Source organism: Malania oleifera, chromosome 5 (assembly GCF_029873635.1).
Source record: "Malania oleifera isolate guangnan ecotype guangnan chromosome 5, ASM2987363v1, whole genome shotgun sequence".
Lineage (NCBI taxonomy): Eukaryota > Viridiplantae > Streptophyta > Magnoliopsida > Santalales > Ximeniaceae > Malania > Malania oleifera.
The window spans coordinates 44,513,815-44,533,642 of NC_080421.1; positions in this window are offsets into that span (position 1 = coordinate 44,513,815).

Sequence of the window (19,828 nt, forward strand, 5' to 3'; positions counted from 1 at the left end):
AATTGAGAAAAGATCAATCATCAGGCATGTGCTATAATTCGTTTGTATCTTGCTAAAAATCAAAAATATTGTGTTATGAGGGAAACATCTGCAAAGAAATTGTGGAAGACATTGGAAGATATATTTATGACTAAGAGTTTGGAAAATCAACTCTATTTGAAAAATTAATTGTTTCACTTTCAATATCAACCAGGTATTTCAATAAATGATCACATAAATACTTTAAATAAAATTTTGGCTGATTTGTTAAATTTGGATGAAAAGGTGAAAGATGAGGATAAAACCTTATTGTTACTACATTCTCTCTCTGATGATTATGAACATCTGACCACCACTTTGTTGTATGGGAAAGATAAAATTACTTTTGATGTTGTTTGTACTACATTAATTAATATTGAATGCAGAAAGAAGGATTAGAGGATCCATAAGGAAACAACAGAAGCACTAACAATAAGGGGACATTCTCAGAGTTGTAAACTTGGAAGGAGGAGTAAATCTTATGGGAGAGAGACTTGCTAAAGATGAATGTGCGTTTTGTCATAGGAAAAAAAATTGGAAGAATGATTGCCTTAAATTGCAGCAAAAGAATAAAGGCAAAGCATATTCTAATGCCAATATAACTAAGCGTGATGGAAGTGAGTCGGATTTTTCTCTTGTTGGAACATCTTCAACACATTAGTTTGGTGAGTGGATTTTGGATTTTGGTTGTTCCTATCACATGTGTCTCAATAAAGAATGATTTTCTAATTTTGAAGAATTAGATGATGGGGTTGTTTTTATGAGAAATGATAATGCCTGTAAACAACTAGAATAGGTTCAATATAGTTGAAATGTCAATATGGAAGTATTAAAACCTTGACTGATGTTAGGTATGTTCCAAGTCTAAAGAAAAATATGATTTCATTGGGTGCCTTAGAATCTAAATGATTTACTATCACTTTGAAAGATGGAAGCTTAAAGATTAAATCAGGTGCGCTTGTGGTGATGAAAGGTATTAGGAAAAACTTGTATTATTTACAACGTAATGCAATTATTGGCTCAGTAGTTGTTATTTATGAGAAAGATGCAGGTTTAGAAACAACCAGGTTATGGCATATGCCAAGTGAAAAATCTTTATAACAATTGGCTAAGCGAGGCTTGTTAAGGGGTGCAAAGGTATGTAAGCTTTGAGTTTTGTGAACATTGTATTCTAGGAAAACAAGCAAGAGTGAAATTTGGCACTACAACTCACCGGACTGAAGGTATCTTATATTACATCCACACAGATGTATAGGGGCCTACCAAAAATGCTTCATAGGGTGGTATGCATTATTTTATTACTTTTGTTGATGATTTTTTCAGAAGAGTTTGAGTGTATGCTATGAAGAATAAAAATAAAGTGTGTGATATTTCCCTTAAGTGGAAAAAAATTAGTTGAAACTCAAATTGGCCAGAAATATCAAATGGCTTAGATCAAATAATGGTGGTGAATACACGAGTAATCCGTTTGTGAAGTTATGTCAAGATGAAGGCATTGCATGACACTTTATAGTTAGAAATACACCACAACCAAATAGGGTGGTAGAGCGCATGAATCGGACTTTACTGGAGAAAGTTTGATATATGTTGTCTAATGATGGGTTGGACAAAAGGTTTTGGGCTGAGACTATTAGGTATGCGTGTCATCTTGTTAATCACCTACAATCATCTACTATTGGGAGAAAAACACCCTATGAGGTATGGTCTGGAGAACGTGCTAATGATTATGATTCTTTACATGTATTTAGTACTTTTGCTTAATGTTAAATAATCTAAGTTGGATCCTAGAGCCAAGAAAGCAATATTCTTGGGGATTAGTGCAGGAGTCAAAGGATACCGTCTTTGGTATCTAGAGACGAAAAAAATGATTTTAAGTAGGGATGTGACTTTTGATGAATTTGATATGATAAAGAAAATAATACGCAACGAGTCACCAGTTGAAGAAAAGACCAGTGGTACTCAACAACAAGTGGAGGTTGAGACAATTTTGGGAAACCCAGTGAGAAATGAGACTACATGATGTGACTTTCCAGATACAATGGGATTTCAATCCAAGAATCTTCACAGTAACAAGAATCAATTGTTTCTTAGAGGCCACGACGAGAAATTTGAAAACCTGTTCGGTATACTAACATGGTGGCCTATGCACTTCCAGTTGTAGATGCTGATGTTCCTTGTTGTAAAGACCTGAAAATTCTATTGCTCTGATACCACAACTATAAAGACCTGAACCCGATGGGGCCTAGAGTGCTATTCCTCATAACATATGTTGTTGATACCATATCTATGACAACCTAAACCCGAAGTAGGGTACCGGATATACCTGTCTATAACTCCTTATCAAACATGCAACGGAAAACATAAATACCACAATAACTATGCTAGAGTTCTAATACCACCACCATTATACATATACCTCCAAAATCCTGATTATTTACATCCCAGACAGTCAAAAACATATCTACATACACATATCAGTGTCTCACCAGAACTTACCTATACAACACTAATTAATCTTGCCCCTGAGCTCTCTGGGAATCTTATAATTACAAAAATTGTAATTGGAATGATCTGTTTCTGAGTCTGCATATTGAAGGATGAGCAGTTACAAGTAAGGGGGAGATTGTTGATAATTCTACTTGTGAGTTTGTCCCACATTAGAAAAATTAAGTGGATGATGGGTGTTTATACACATGGTTGGGCCCAAGACCCAATAGGTTTTAAGCTTTTGGGTCAAGTTGGTGCTCATCTATATGTATCAAGCCCACCCATGTACTCCTCCGGTGTTAATACCAAATGGTTTTAAATTGGTTTTTTCTTTTCAAAGTTGTTGGGAGGTAGTTAAATGCGAGGTAGTTAAATGAGATTCAACAAAGGTGTTTTACAATTTTTGCTCTAATGAGATGATTCCCAAAAACTATAAAATCAACTGATAAGAAGGGTTTTCTTTTTTAGATTGTACTTTAAAAGGGCCTATTCTATGTTTAGTTAGACATTTTTGGATAGGGTGTGTGAGAAAAGGGGTTGTGGGGCTAAGTGTTAAGGGATTAGAGGTTGTCTTTCTTCATTTTTTTTTTTTTCTTTATTATTAAAGGTTAGCCTAGGTCCTAGTTTACTGGCACTAGGGGATAAGGCAAGGGGATCCATTGTCACCGTTTCTATTTGTCTAAGTAGTTTATTTGTGGAGTAGGATGATTGATAGGGCCATTGGTAAGGAATTGTAAAATGTTTTTTTTTTTGTAGGTGGGGATGATGTGCTTGTTTCTTATCTGTACTTGTTGATGTTTCCATTTTATTCTTGTAAGGTAATAGTAAGCCTTTTTGTAATATTCTCATCATTTTACAAGTTTTGAGTTAGTCTTTGATCTAAATATTAATTTAATTAAGTGTGTTTTGGATACAATTAATCTAAGTCCAAAGGCGACTTCTAAGTTAGCTACTCTTGTAGGTTGTGGCATTTAGTAATGGCTTTTGACATATTTAGGAGGTCTTTTAGGTGATAATCCTTTGCTAAGGTCTCTAAGTGCCTTGATGAGTGGAAGAGTATGTTTGTTTTTTATTAGATAGTGGCATTAATTTAATCCAAGCATGCCTTTCTTCAACTCCCTTGTACTTTGTATCCTTGTTTGAGAATCAAGTATGGCTTGCTAGTAGGTTATAGAGGATTATGAGATATTTTCTTTAGTTAGGGGTTAGTGAGAGGAGGGATCAGTTCAAAGGTTGTTTGTAGGTCTAAGAAGGACTATGGAGGGTTTTGGATTAGGTTCATTGTAAGCTTATGTCTAAAAACACTATTTTGGTGGAAAAAATATAGGGTATGATGCTAATTCCATAGCAAGAGTTACTGATGGAAGCCAATGGTTCATTCTGCAAGTATCTCCTTTCTTTTCTTCTTAAATCAAATACAAAATAGGCGATAGTTCTAGGGTTTGGTTTTGGAAGGATTTTTTTTCCATATATATATATACCCATTTTTGAATGTTTGGAGACTCCATATGATAAATAGTACATTCAACATTGTTTCTTAAAACTCATTATAAGGCAAAATACACTCAAATCCCTGAGGTTTAACCAAAAGATAAAAACCTTTTTTTGAGATTTTAAAAATGCCACATACCTCCTCTGAGATTTCAAAAATACCACAGACATTCCTTGAGATTTTCCAAAAGACATAGACTTTCCCTAAAAAAACTTGTCATTTTGGTAAACCCAATGAGAGATTTGTGTCCTTTTTACAAACCTTAGGGGAGGTCCTTAGAATTCTTAAAACCTCAGGGGAGGTAATTAGAATTTTTTAAACCTCAAGGGATGTCATTGTGTTTTTGCCAAACCTCTGGGGAGGTTAGTGTCTTTTGCCCTCTTTGTTTTTTATACCCACAAAATTACCTTGTTTATCCACCCAACTTGCATTTCCATCATAAACCTATATACTTGTCCACCACATCATCAATGTTCGTTTGGACATTATACACACCCCTCCTAGGGACCTTAGTGAACCCTCCCCTCCTCAAACCCTTTAACCATTGCCAAAAACTTCTTGGTCAAACCCATTTTCTAACAAAAGCACTCTCAAACCAAATGCATATGAGCATCAATCAAAATGCCAAGACTAATTGAATCGCTAATGTCCTTTAACTAAATTTTCCCTACATGATTCACACTGTCTTTCACCAAGGAGAACCCAACTTACCCATTAATAGGACCATTTTAATACAATAGTGAGTGTCTTTGACATAGACCACTTCATTATTAATCTCTGGATAGACTTTTACAAAACCTTAGCCACCTAGTGATCTCCACTATAAACCATTTGCCTTCCTCTACAAGTCATCATTTTGACTGTACAAAAAATCTCCAAGTTATCTTCCATAATGAAATCTTGGAACACTTTGCATAAAGATGATTATTCACCTGTAAGGTTGCAACACAACTTGGTCCATGACTGAGATTCTCACCATTATTTAGATAATCCTTCCACAATTAGATTCATTTGCTCACATCAATTGTAAGAACCCGAACCATGATATATGGAATTATTTAATTAAGAGAAGGGTAAAATGGTAATTGAGCAGGCTTTGTTAAATCATCGACGAAGCCAGAGTTCGTTGACGAAGGCCTTATGTTTCTCAGCGATAAAATGCAAGAACTCATCGACGAGCAGAAGTTGAGGGGTTTCGAGAATTTGAAAATCATAGGCTTGTCGACAAGGTCACAGTCTTGTAGACGAAGTGTCTTCAGTGCCTCGTCGACGAAGACACCTTCTCATCGACGAGGATGGCCAAGTCAAAGGGCTATAAATATCTATTTTCATTACTTCTTAGCTAAGAAAACTCAAATCCTCTCTCTATCTTTCTAGAAACTCAACATACTCTCTCTCTCTCTCTAGATTACTTCCTCATATATTGCGGGAATTGCCGATCCAACATTACCACGAGGATCAGGGAAGGATTCTCTACAAGTTCTACGGATCAGTTGTTGTTTTGGGGTATCTTCGGGTTTTAGCTCAAAGTCGAGGTAAGGCTTGGTTTTCAGTTCTGATCCAGAAGTTATGTAGGGAATAGGATTGTGAGTAGCTTTTGTACTGTGCTTTATAGGTTTTGGGAACTCGGGTCGCTGTTTAAGGGCCATAGAGTTTGGGATTTGCCATTTGGGGAAAGATAAGGGGAATTATATTTATGTTAGTTATTTTTTTAAATCGGACTCGGTGGAACTGTGGTCCATAGTCCTGTGTGTGTGTTTTGGTTTCTCATTTGGGGAAATCTAACGGGTAAAAATTATAGGTTTTTCATGTTATAGTTTTTGGGAAAAGGGGGCGACGAGTTGCATCCCTAGTTTTGTTGGAAAATCATAAATATATCGTGATATATATTATGTTATAGGGATAGCCATGCCTTGACTTGTTTAAACTGTTTGAGTTTGGAAAATCATGATTTTAGATTACCAAATGGGTGTGGTTTATTTGGTTATATGAGCATGCATTAGTTGTGTTTTGGTGAAATAGGAACGGGGTTCCGAATTGTTCCAGGTTTTGAAATCTGGCTTTTACCGAAGAGTGCGTAATACCACTAGATTGGCCAGCTTTTTTCGAAGGGTGTGTGAGCACCAGATCTGCACCGGTTCAACGTTGATGCTATGTTAGGTTACTGGGGGCACCGGCTTATGCCGAAGGGTGTGAAATATCACCAGACTGTCGGCATTTGCCAAAGGGTGTGAGATATCACCGGATTTCTGATTTTTATAGAAGGGTTTGAAATACCATCAGATAGTACAGCTTTGAGCTGAAGGGTGTGACGACACCGGATTGTATTGCTTGTTTTGTGAAAATACTGGAACTGGTTTAAATTGTTTTAACTGTTGAACTATGCATGTTAGTATGTCATGACAACACTCATATGCCACATACCAATATAACCTGATTCTTCCTTACTAAGAGGTGTCTCACCCCTGTTGTACGTACATATTTTTCAGGTTCTTTAGGTAACCGGAGCTAACTTATGGTGTAAGCGCGTAGTGGTCGGTGTACCGCGGGAAGTACCTAGGTAGTTCCTAAGCTTATGCTGGGTGGTCTTTTGGGAGTTTTGACTGCCACCCGGATTTGTATTGTGTTTTGTGGAGTTTGACTCCTTTGTATAGACTCTGGCATGGTACAAAATGTGTATAAAAAGACTTGTCTTCCGCTATGTATTTGTAATATGTTTGGATGTGTTTAGGGTGCCTAGGAATCCCATGGGATTGGACCCTCATTCATTGTATTGTATCTTGATTTCGGTGCGATGCAGGGATAGGTTAGGTTACTATTTAACCCCTGGGTCCCATTACCTAGTTCGGGGCATGACAGCTTGGTATCAGAGCTAACCAATTTGTTAGGTCTTGTTGACTTGGTTAGGCATAGTTGTGTGTACACATACCAGAGCCTAGGAGGTTGGATATGGGTAGAGTTGATCGAGGGTTGTTTTGTTGCTAGACAGGGACTCATTGGCGGTGTTCTGTGTTTTTCCTGGAATGACAATTTCAGTAAAATCACGGCAAACCATTGATGATATTCATGTTGATGTGATAGGACAGACCTAGACCTCTCAGGTGGTAGTTAACATGATTAGTATTAGATAATTGTGTTAATTGTACGTGTTGTAGGAGTGTTAATAGATTCCTATTGTGTTTTCAAAATGGAGCCCAAGGATAAGAACCTGGGAGTGGCTCCAAGGAGACTGCGAGCGATGAGTCTCCTTCTGTGCCTTGAGGTTTGACGAGGCAGGTTCTGTGGGAGATTAAGTGGAGTGTCAGGAGACACGAACGCTCTCCTATGTCTGCGGGGTGCACCATTAAGAGGTTCACGCGCATGCACCCTCTAATGTTCTCAGGGGTGTCACACCCCAAACCCAGAAATGGGACCCAAGGGTGAATTGGTAACCTAACATGTCCCTGTATCACACAAAATACAATTGATACAGTACAATGGATGAGGGTCCGACCCCGTGGGGTTCCCAGGCACCCTAAACACATCCATGCACAACAGAAAATATGCAGTGGAAAAAGGTCATCCTATGCATACATAGTACCATGCCAGAGTCTATACAAAAAGGAAATCCAGGTCCATAGAACAAAACACAACCTAAGTGTCTACTCAAAACCACAAAATACAATCCGGCACAGTCCCAGTACTTACCCAAGTACCGTCTGCGGTACACCGACCACTGCGCTCTTACACCAAGAAGCTAGCTCCGGTTACCCGAAGGACCTGAAAATAAGTACGTACAGCAGGGGTGAGACACCTCTCATTAAGGAAGAATACAGGTTATATTGGTGTGTGGCATTTGAGTGTTATCATCATACACAACACATACACAGTTAAATGCAATTTCAGTACTAGTTTCACAACAATGCATACAAGCACACACACACACACATGATCAAGCAACCCGGTGTCGTCACACCCTTCGGCTTAAAGCTAGCCCGTGATACCCGGCTTAAGCCCGTAGCCAACCCTCAGTACACGGCATCCCCGACACATGGCTAGTCCCAGACTCCCATGGCATCGTATTGGTACAAACTAGTAGATCCACACCCTTCGGTGATCAACCAGTAAGGCTCACGCCCTTTGATATAGAGTCGAACACTTTTTCCAAACATGGCCTAGCGATTTCATACGCCCACGGATATAGAGCCGGACACTCTCAGTACCTGAAACAACTCAAAACCTAGTTCCAATTGCATTCCACAAAACACAACTATGCATGCTCATATAACCAAACATACCATACCCATTTGGTAATCTAAAATTATGGTTTTCCAAACATATACAGTTTAAATAAAGTCAAGGCACGGTCATCCCTACTACATAGTATTAATTATCATATACATACGGTTTTCTAACAAAACCAGGGATGCAACCCAATACCCCCTTTTTCCCAAAACTATAATCATGAAAAACTCATAGTTTTACCCATTAGATCCCCTAAATGAGTAACCAAAATGCACACAGGACCGTGGACCACAGTTCCATCAAATCCGATTTTGAAAATAACCGACATAAACTGAATCCCCTTACCTTTCCCCAAATGGCAAATCCCGAACTCCAAGGCCCCTAAACAACAAACCGATTTCCAAAACCTACAACGCACAGTACAGAAAATACTCACAACACTGTTCTCTAGAAAACTATTGGAACAGAAATGAAAACCGAGCATTACCTTAATTTTATGCCAAAACTCGAAAAAATGCCCAAACTAAATATTCGATCTATAGAACTTGTAGAGAATCCTTCCACGATCCTCGTGGTAACTTTGGATTAACAATTCTCGCGACGTACAACGAAGAAATCTAGATAGATGGAGAGTAGGAAGAGTTTCCAAAGAGATAGAGAGAGAAAATGAGATTTCTTAACTTGGAAGTAAGGAAATTGATATTTATAACACCTTTGACTTGGCTGCCCTGGTCGACGAATGGCATCCTCATCGACGAGGCCATATAGATAGCTCGTTGACGAGACGAGGATCTCGTCGACGAACTTGATATTACCGATTTCTCGAAACTCCTCGGCTTCTCCTCGTCGACGAGCCTCTGAATTTCATCGACGGGCAGCACATGGACTTGATCAACGATGTAATAACCCCAAAAATGGTTATACAATATTAGTGGGGTGATTTTCTCAAAAAAAATAATTAATTAATTAATTAAATTTATAAAAAAAATAAAATAAAAAATAATAATAATTAACATTTATTTTTATTAAAATATATATATTATTATTAATATTTATTTTTATATTATTATTATTATTATTATATGTTTACAATCCACAACCCTCCTGAAAGTTTAGGAGCATTTCGAAAGGAAACAAAAAAAAAAGACCCAGAGAGGGTCTCTGCGCAGGAACCCCCCCCCCCCCAATTGTACTCTCTCTCCTCTCGTTCCCTCTCCCTCTCTCCTCAATTCCATGACCGATTCTCGCCCGATCGGAAATCGAAAGATACCAGTGGACTCCTTTCTCTGCTGCCGTCATTTCTATCGGAGCGTATTGGTGGTAGGAGCGGCGTAGATGTATCTCCTAGGGTAAGCCAAATCTCCCTTTTTACCTCATTTCTTATAAATTATAAGCCCGATTGACGAATGGATACCACCACGAGAATCTAGGGATGATTCTTTACAAGTCTAACAAGACAGAATTCTCGTGGGGTCATCGTGGGCAAAACCCCAAATTTGGGATATGGGGTTATTCAGGGGCGTATTTTTAATTAATTAGTATTAATTTAGAAATGCTAAAATATTGAGCATCTAGAGTTAAAGTAGGATTTCTAAAATTTAGGGCCCGGGTGAGCTCCACGGGTGTAATTTCGAGACCTGTAGACATAATCCAAGAAATTAAGTGGGACTGTTAAATGTTAATTTAAATGTTGATTTGGGGTATATGGAGCCTAGGGAATGTTAGATGGGTATTATTTTAAGAAAATTAATTAATTAATCTGGAAAAAATGTAAATTGCAGGAGTTGAGTTTCGGGCACCAAGGGCGTAGGATCTAGGTGTTAACGAGACTCTCGGTAAGTCAGGTAAGGGGAATAAATTATAGCAGCATTTGTAGAATTACTGTTTAAATTAATATGTGAAAATGAGTATATGGTATTTTTCCTGAAAATGATTATGATATAAATATTAGATAAATTGTGTGGCATGTGAGCAATATTAAATTGTGAATATTAAATGAAAACTGTGTGGTATATGAGTTATATTGAAAAATGTGAAATATAACGATAAGTAATTTCTGAAAAAATATTGATATGAGAATTATCGTTGTGAATAGTGGAAAATAATGGAATGTGATATTTATATGGGAGTAGAAATGATTTGCATGAAAAATGAGATTTTTTGAATTATTGATATAAGTATTTTGAGAAATATTGAAATACATGAATCTCAATATATATTATTATGAGATGATGAAATGTGCACAAAAAATGATGAGAATATTTATATTAAACTATACTGATATATGATTGATGATATGCCAATACCATATAATAATTGCGAGTAGGTGGTATTCATTTCCTACTGATGCCGTTGGGGAGGTATACTCAGTATGGAGACTATGTGTGTGAAGTTCCTACTAATGTCGTTGGGGAGGTATGCTCAGTAGAGAGATTGTATGTGTGTAAAGTTCCTACTGATGTCGTTGGGGAGGTATGCTCAGTATGGAAATTGTGTAGGGAAGTTCCTACTGATGTCGTTAGGGAGGTATGCTCAGTATGGAAATTGTGTTGTGAGGTTCCTACTGATGCCGTTGGAGAGGTATGCTCAGTATGGAAATTATATTGTGAGGTTCCTACTTATGCAGTTGGGGAGGTATGCTCAGTATGGAAATTGTGTTGTGAGGTTCCTATTGATGTCATTGGGGAGGTATGCTCAGTATGGTAATCGTGAATGTGTTGAGAATTAGAATTATGTGATCTATTGTATTATGTATAGTACATAAATATGAATTTATGTATACATAGATATGTAATGAGTTAGAATGGGAAATGATTATGAGAAATGAAAGAGTGTGTGTTTTATTAAATAAATAATTGAGGCGAAGTGAAACTCTCCACCTGAGGGCTTATTGAGTAAGGTGAGTGCCCTAATAGGTATCAAATGTGGTCATTCCTGGCAGCATAACGTGTTAGAACAGAGGGGAGCTACCTGTATAGACAAGCAATTTTCCCTATTTTCAAGAACTTCGAGAGTAAATATGTGTGTTGGAAATTAATAAACTTGAGAAATAGTTTTAAAGCTTATAAAAGCTTGTGTTGTATATCTATATGATTATGAGAATATGTTTATCAGTGTATTTTCTTAGATGAAATGTTGATTTGATAAGTAAAGTGTGTTATAACTGAACTCATATGGCCACATATTGTAAATAATTTATTCCTTCTTACTGAAATGTGTCTCACCCAAATTATCTAAATTTTTTCAAGGGACAAAGATAGGCCAGGCAATAAAGCTCCAAAACCTTAGGGAGCTGAGACCCTGACACACAGGGTGAGTTTTGAACTAGGGGAGGTGTAATTCCCCTAGAGTCAAGTTATTTTTTTAGTATGGGATGGTGATGTATTTGTGTATGTATGTTGATACTCTGGGTATTGTATTTAGGTTGTTAAGCATGTATTATCTTCCATCTTCCACTGTTAGGTTTTATAAATAAAATGACTTTTTACCCGGTACCCAATGCGGGTTAGGTTGTATGAAAGGTAGTAGGGTTGTTGACGTTGCCGATTTACGGATGTTGTCAATGACGTGTAAATTATTTATTATTGTTTATGAAAAAAAAATTTTACGAAAATCGGGGCGTCACAGTTTGGTATCAGAGCTTAGGTTGCTAGGTTCTATAGACTTTAGTAGACAACGAAATACAATACCAGAGTATAGAAATGAATTTTGAGGAAAATAGGAGATAGATAAATTGAAATGTAAGTTAGTGGTTGTTTCAGGATGATGTGAGAATTTTGGATTCTATCTTGTGGCCTAGATGCAGGAGTACCAGGGTTGTTTCTGTGTTTTTCCTGGGTGACAATTTCAGGAAAACCATGGATACTATCATTGGGTCTTATTTCTGAGTGGTAGGACGAATCTTAAATGGGGATTATGGATGTGGAGATAGATGGTCGTAGAAGGGTACTTTATGAATTATAGCAGTGTATTAGTTGTGTAATAGTAATTGTATGCTGAGATTAGTTGCTCCCTTAGCGAGATGGATTTGAGGAACAATAGCACGAATGCAGGAGGTGATGGAGTAGGACCTTATAGTATGCGTGGTGCAAACCCTGACGCAGTGTTGCATAGCATCACTCAGCAGGTGATGGCTGAGATGGCCAGGAGCTCGGGGAAGCGGAGTTGCAAGATCGAGCAGTACAAGGCAGACAGGTTCCCCCTCCTTGTCCTAGATGTTTGAGAAGGCACCCAGGAGAGAGCCGAGTGAGGGAAGTTGTCTGCTATCAGTGCCACCAGCCTGGGCATATCGCAAGGAATTGTCAGGCACCGCTAGCAGTGGCAGCTAATCCTTGACCATACAGAGGAGACTATCAGGCACCTCGAGGTGGATAGTAAAGGAATGTTATAAAAGGTGTATTCCCAATAGGGGGGTGAATTGGAAATTTTAACTTTTCTCCTAGGTTAAGTCAGAAGTCAATATGTTTTGGTAACCTAGGATCTTTCTACACAGTTCCAAATACGCTGATAAATATAATATATGGAAATTTAAATCAAGCGCATCACTCACATACTAACATACACGTGCGGTAAATATAAAGTGCGGAAATATAAGCAAACACACGATATGTTATAGGGGTTCGACCAACTGTGCCTACGTCCCCGCCTCTAGCTCGCAAGCCAGAGGATTCCACTAATAGCTCATTCAAGGGTGGAGCGGCACCGTTTACAACTAGGTCAAATTAACACAGGGCTGACCCCAACCTTAACCAGGTCAATTAGTGGCGCTGACCTCAACCTACACGCCTTAACAAGACGACACACCTAGCTTTCCTAACCGGGTCTAAGCCAATCCGGGACTATTCCAGGGCTAGTCTCCCTCTTCAAGCCCGTGCCTAGATATACAACAAATGTGTGTATAATCAGATGGTACAGTGATTGTGCTTTCGTGTAAAGCATATATGTACCCAAATGGGCACAATAACATACACCACAATATGATTCAATATGTAAGCTCAATGTGGTCTAAATGGTTCAACTCTCAAAAGTATTTTCTATATGTGTAATGCATACGTGAGAGTGGCAAACAAGCAATCTTTGTATCACACAATATTCAACAAATAAGTTCACACAAAGATGTCAAGTCTCCAGTATTTCAATCAGTAAAATAACTCGAGCATGTAAGTATTAAATGATGTATATGCTTGGTTTGCAAAAGATATGTAATCTTTGTATTCAGCAAATAATATATGAGTGAAAGAATATTGCAACAAAGACCACTATCACACAAATAAATATCTCTTCAAATATTTTACAAGATTAAAGTACAATAGATATTTGGAAGTGTTTGAAAAGTTTTTGCAACCAAAAAACAAATACAATCTTCTTAAGATCTTGCAATAAAGGTGCAAGTTTAGAACATCAAACAAAGTCTTCTTAGGACAGGCTTATTAGCAAAAGCACCCTAAGAATCCTTAGGTTTGGCTCTCAAGAAAATCATGTCAAACAAGTAGCATAAGGAGAGCAAACCTATTTAAGCAAAACACTCAATCAACTTACAAGTGATGTAGGCAATAATAGAAGGCAAGTATGAGTGATTTGAGTAAGAAAATGAGTAGTATAGGGTTTTTATTTTTCAGACAATTCTTCCCTAATCAAAGTGGCTAATCACACCTAATTTTCTCAAATGAACTCATATATATAAGCATAGGAGAAAATATGACCGTTGGGGACCTATTGGGTATTCCTAGGAAAGTTTAATGATGTTTAAAACATTTTAACCCTATTTAAAATATTAACTACGATAAAAAAAATCAAGACAACCCGAGAGGTCCGGTCGACTAGAACAAGTTCGGTCGACCAAGTCTCATATGGTTCGGTCGACTAGGGGAATTTTCAACTGAGGGCTCGGTCGACCAGGAGAGGGCAATTTCCCAAATTTCTGAGGTTCGGTCGACTAGGACATTTTGAACTACCTGGTTCGGTCGACCATACCGCTGGGATTTCTCCCGAGGACCCTCCGGTCGACCAGATAGTTAGAGTACAAAAGTGGTCGGTCAACCAGATGGTCAAACTTTTGACCTCAGGGGGTTTCGGTCGACCAGGGCCTTTTGAACTACCTGGTTCGGTCAACCAAGGCCTTGGTCAACTGTTGACCCAGGCCTGGTTTTGGTCGACCAATCCAAAATGAACTGGTTTGGCTAGTCGACCGAAAGTGCACCATGTGTGCATTTCGACCCCGTTTTGAAACAAGCAAGCCCTATTTAAGTGCCTAACAAATATATGTGTAAATGTGTGTGTCCTAAGGTTACTTAGGGTCCAATTTGAAGACACCGAAAAAGTTCGGCGTCGGTCGACTACACCCTAAGGTCTTTCTAAGGTCCTTTCTCATTCATGGTTTATTTGAGCTTTCGTAGTAAATCATACATGTGATGTGTGTGAGCTTATTACAAACCAAATACCTACTTACTATTACAAACCAATTAAATATATTACAATGCTGAATTATAAATTGGTCTTCAAGTTTTGTTTGCTTTGTGCACATCTTGATCTTAACACTCTTAATTCCTACACAAAACCTCAAACACTCATTAGATACAATGAGTATTTGTCATAATCAAAATCAGGCGTGACCAATAAGATTAACAAGGAATACTGCGCCGGCGCGAGTTTATGCACTGACGCCGGGTGATGCTGAGGCGGCAGGAGATGTGATAACAGGTACTATTTTAATACTGTCATTTAAAGCTACTCTCTTGTTTGATTCTGGGGCGACTCATTCTTTTATCGCCCAAAAATATGTGAAGTTGTGTGGATTTGAGCCTCAGCAATTAGATATTAGTTTGTCTGTTGCTACATTGACTGGGGCTATAGGGATATGTAGAAAGGTACTCAAAGACTATCCAATGGGTATTCAGGGGAGGTCTTTGCTAGCTAATCTGGTGGTTTTAGACATGCATGGGTTTGAGATAATCTTGGGTATGAACTGGCTAGCTACCCACTATGCTAGCATTGATTGCCATCAGAGAGAGGTGGTGTTTAGACCTCCGGAGGGATAGGAGTACAGATTCGTGGGATCACGTGTGCGCACCCCACCTCAGTTACTATATGCTATTCAGGCACGTAGATTGCTATCAAAAGGCTGTCAGGGATACTTAGCATGTGTGAAGGCAGTATCAGAAGGGGAGCTGAGGGTGGAGGATATCCTAGTGGTGAGGGATTTTCCTGATGTATTCCCCGAGGATTTTTCGGGACTACCTCCTGATCGTGAGGTAGAGTTTGTTATTGATCTAGTTCCGAGGACAACGTCGATTTCAAAGGCACCGTATAGAATGGCACTTCTAGAGCTAAAAGAATTGAAAGAGCAATTGCAGGAACTATTAGATAAGGGGTTTATTCCGCCTAGTGTGTCACCCTGGGGAGCACCGATTTTTTTTGTGAGAAAGAAGGATGGGTCGATGAGGTTGTGCATCGACTACCGAGAAATAAACAAAGTAACTATCAAGAATAAATACCCGCTCTCACGTATTGATGATTTGTTTGATCAGTTACAGGGGACACAGATCTTTTCAAAGATAGACTTACGCTCTAGGTACCATCAGGTGAAAGTTAGAGCGGAAGATGTTCTGAAGACGGCATTTAGAACACTGTATGGACACTATGAATTTTTGGTTATGTCATTTGGATTAACGAATGCTCCTACAGTGTTTATGGATTTTATGAACAAGGTCTTTCACCAGTATTTGGATCAATTTGTGGTGGTATTTATTGATGATATACTGGTGTATTCAAAGAGCCCAGAGGAGCATGAGGAGCATCTGAGTATAGTGCTTCAGGTATTGCGAAAGAAGAAGCTTTAGGCGAAGCTCAAAAAGTGTGAGTTCTGCATGGAACAGGTTACCTTCCTTGGACACGTTATATCTAGGGGTAGTATTTATATTTATCCGAGTAAGATTAAGGCGGTAATAGACTGGGCATGACCAAAGAATGTGCACGAGATCAGGAGTTTCCTGGGATTGGCTGGGTACTACCGTAGGTTTGTCGAGGGCTTTTCTAAATTGTCAGGCCCATTGACCAGATTGAGCAGGAAGGGAGTGAAGTTTAAGTGGATGGATGAATGTGAACAGAGCTTTCAAGAATTGAAACAGCGACTCATCACTGCGCCTGTGTTTACGGTTCCTTCAGGGAAAGAGGGGTTCATAATTTACAGTGATGCATCCCATAAGGGGCTTGGATATGTGTTGATGCAGCGAGGGAGAGTGATAGCTTATGCCTCACGACAGTTGAAAGAATATGAGAAGAACTACCCTACCCATGATCTAAAATTGGCAGCGGTGGTTTACGCGCTGAAGATTTGGAGGCACTATCTATATGGGGGTAGGTATGAGATATTTATTGACCATATGAGTTTAAAATATTTCTTCACACAGAAGGAATTAAATATGAGGCAAAGGAGAGATGGCTGAAACTAATAAAGGATTACGACTGCACTATCTGCTACCACCTGGGAAAGGCTAATGTGGTCGCTGATGGTTTGAACCGAAAATCAGTGGATGCATCTATATCTGCAGTGGAGATTCAGCATCCGATCCAGATGGATCTAAAGAGGCTCGGTGTGGAGCTAGTGGAGGGTGATCACCAGGCATTTATTGCTGATTTGGTTTTGCAACCGACTCTATAAGAGAGAATTAAAGTAGCTTAGATGAATGATACAGAACTAGTAGAGCTTATGGGGAAGGTACAAGATGGTCAAGAAACAGAGTTCAGCATCTCAGATGATGGAGCCTTGAGGTTCCGTACTAGGTTATGCGTTCCTGCCGATCCTGAGATCAAGACGGTTATTCTGGAGGAAGCACATCGGTCCCTGTATACTATACATCCAGGTTGCACTAAAATGTACAAGGATCTTCGAGAGTCCTTCTAGTGGAGCAACATGAAGAGGGAGATAGCCCAGTATGTGGATCAATGTTTGACGTGCCAGCAAGTGAAGGCTGAGCATCAGAGATCAGCGGGATCATTGCAACCACTCCACATTCCTGAGTAAAAGTGGGAGCATATATCGATGGATTTCATCATGGGATTGCCGCCGGCATTGCATGGACAGGACGCTATCTGGGTAGAGGGGGATCGACTGACGAAGACTGCCCACTTTTTTCCGATCAGAGTTAGCTACTCCATAGACAGATTGACAAAATTATATATCTAGGAGATAGTTAGGCTCCACGGCATCCCAGTGTCTATAGTTTCAGACAGAGACCCACAGTTCACATCTTATTTTTGGAAGAGTCTGTAAGAGGCCATGGGTTCTCAGTTGTCGTTCATTGCATCTTTTCATCCTTAGACAGATGGGCAGACGGAGAGGACAATACAGATTCTAAAGACTATGCTGCAAGCATGTGTGCTGGACTTTGGAGGTCGTTGGATGCAGTATTTGCCAATGGTTGAGTTTGCATATAACAACAGCTATCAGGCCAGCATTGGGATGGCACCATATAATGGGTTGTATGACAGGAGGTGTCAATCCCTGTTGTACTGGGATGAGATCGGGGAGAGACAGATATTGGGGCCAGAGCTGATACAGCAGACTCAAGATAAAGTCAAACTCATCAGGGACAAGATCAAAATAGCACAGAGCCGACAGATTAGTTATGCAGATACTCGCCAGCGAGAATTGGAGTTTGATGTAGGAGATCACGTATTCCTGAAGGTGGCATTGATGAAGGGAGTTATGAGGTTTGGGAGGAAGGGTAAGCAGAGCCCTAGGTATATTGGACCATTCGAGATTCTTGAAAGAGTGGGTCTAGTTGCCTATCGATTGGCATTACTACCGGTCCTGTCTAGGATCCATGACGTATTCCATGTTTCTATGCTGAGGAAATACATCCCAGACCCCTCCCATGTGATCAACTATGAAGCACTGGAGTTGAGTGATACTATAGCTTATGAGGAAGTGTCAGTGCAGATTCTTGACTGGAAGGGACAAGAGCTACGCACGAAGAAGATTCCACTAGTGGAAGTTTTATGGCACAACCATGCCATTGAGGAGGCTTCCTGAGAACTAGAGGATTAGATGCGCCAGAGATATACACACTTATTCAGTGGAGTTTAGAGTTGAGTCAATCAAAATAAAAGGTAATATTGTGCATTTTTATTTGTCAAGTGTAACGTAGGATAGATAGAGTTTTTAGTTTTGGACGTGAATGGTTTTGGGAGAATTTTGAATAGTTGTAATCTCTCAGAACCCTCTTTGTAACCACGGTGTTCCTCTACCATAAGTGAAGGTAATTAATAAAATTGGGATGTTTCTCTTTAAGAATGGAAAGTGATGAATAGCAAATTTCGAGGACGAAATTTTTATGAGGGGAGAATGTAATAACCCCAAAAGGGCTATACAAGATTAGTGGGGTGATTTCCCAAAAAAAAATTAATTAATTAATTAAATTTATAAAAAAAAATAATAATAATTCAAATTTATTTTAATTTTTATTTTTATTAAAAAAAATATATTATTATTATTATTATTATTATTATTATTATTATTATATGTTTACAATCCACAATCCTCTTGAAAGTTTAGGAAGATTTCAAAAGAGAACAAAAAAAAAAAAAAACCCAAAGAGGATCTCTACGCAAGAACCCCCCCCCCAACTGTACTCTCTCTCCCTCCTCTCGTTCCCTCTCCCTCTCTCCTCAGTTCCGTGACGGAGTCTCGTCCGATCGAAAATCGAAAGATACCGCTGGACTCCATTCTCCGCTGCCATCATTTCTATCGGAGCGGATTGGTGGTAGAGCGGCGTAGATGTATCTCTTGGGATAAGCCAAATCTTCCTTTTTACCTCATTTCTTGTAAATTTTAAGTCTGATTGATGAACGAACACCACCACGAGAATCTAGGGATTATTCTCTACAAGTTTAGCGGGACAGAATTCTCGTGGGATCGTCGTGGGCAAAACCCCAAATTTGAGATATGGGGGTTATTAAGGGGCTTATTTTTAATTAATTAGTATTAATTTAGAAATTCTAAAATATTGAGCATCTAGGGTTGAAGTAGAATTTCTGAAATTTAGGGCCCGGGTGAGCTCCGCGAGTGTAATTTCAAGACCCGCAGACATAATTCAGGAAATTAAGTGGGACTGTTAAATGTTAGTTTAAATGTTGATTTGGGGTATATGGAGCCTAGGGAAGGTTAGATAGGTATTAGTTTAGGAAAATTAATTAATTAATCTAGGGAAAATGCAAATTGCAGGAGTTGAGTTTCGGGCGCCAAGGGTGTAGGATTTGGGTGTTAACGAGACTCTCAGTAATCCAGGTAAGGGGAATAAATTATAGCAGCATTTTTAGAATTACTGTTTAAATTAATATGTGAAAATGAGTATATGGTATTTTGCCTGAAAATGATTATGATATAAATATTAGATAAATTGTGGCATGTGAGCATTATTAAATTGTGTATTAAATGAAAACTGTGTGGTATATGAGTTATATTGAAAAATGTGAAATATAACGATAAATAATTTCTAAGAAAATATTGATATGAGAATTATCGTTGTGACGTTGTGATTAGTGGAAAATAATGGAATTTGGTATTTATATGGGAGTAGAAATGATTTGCATGAAAAATGAGATTTT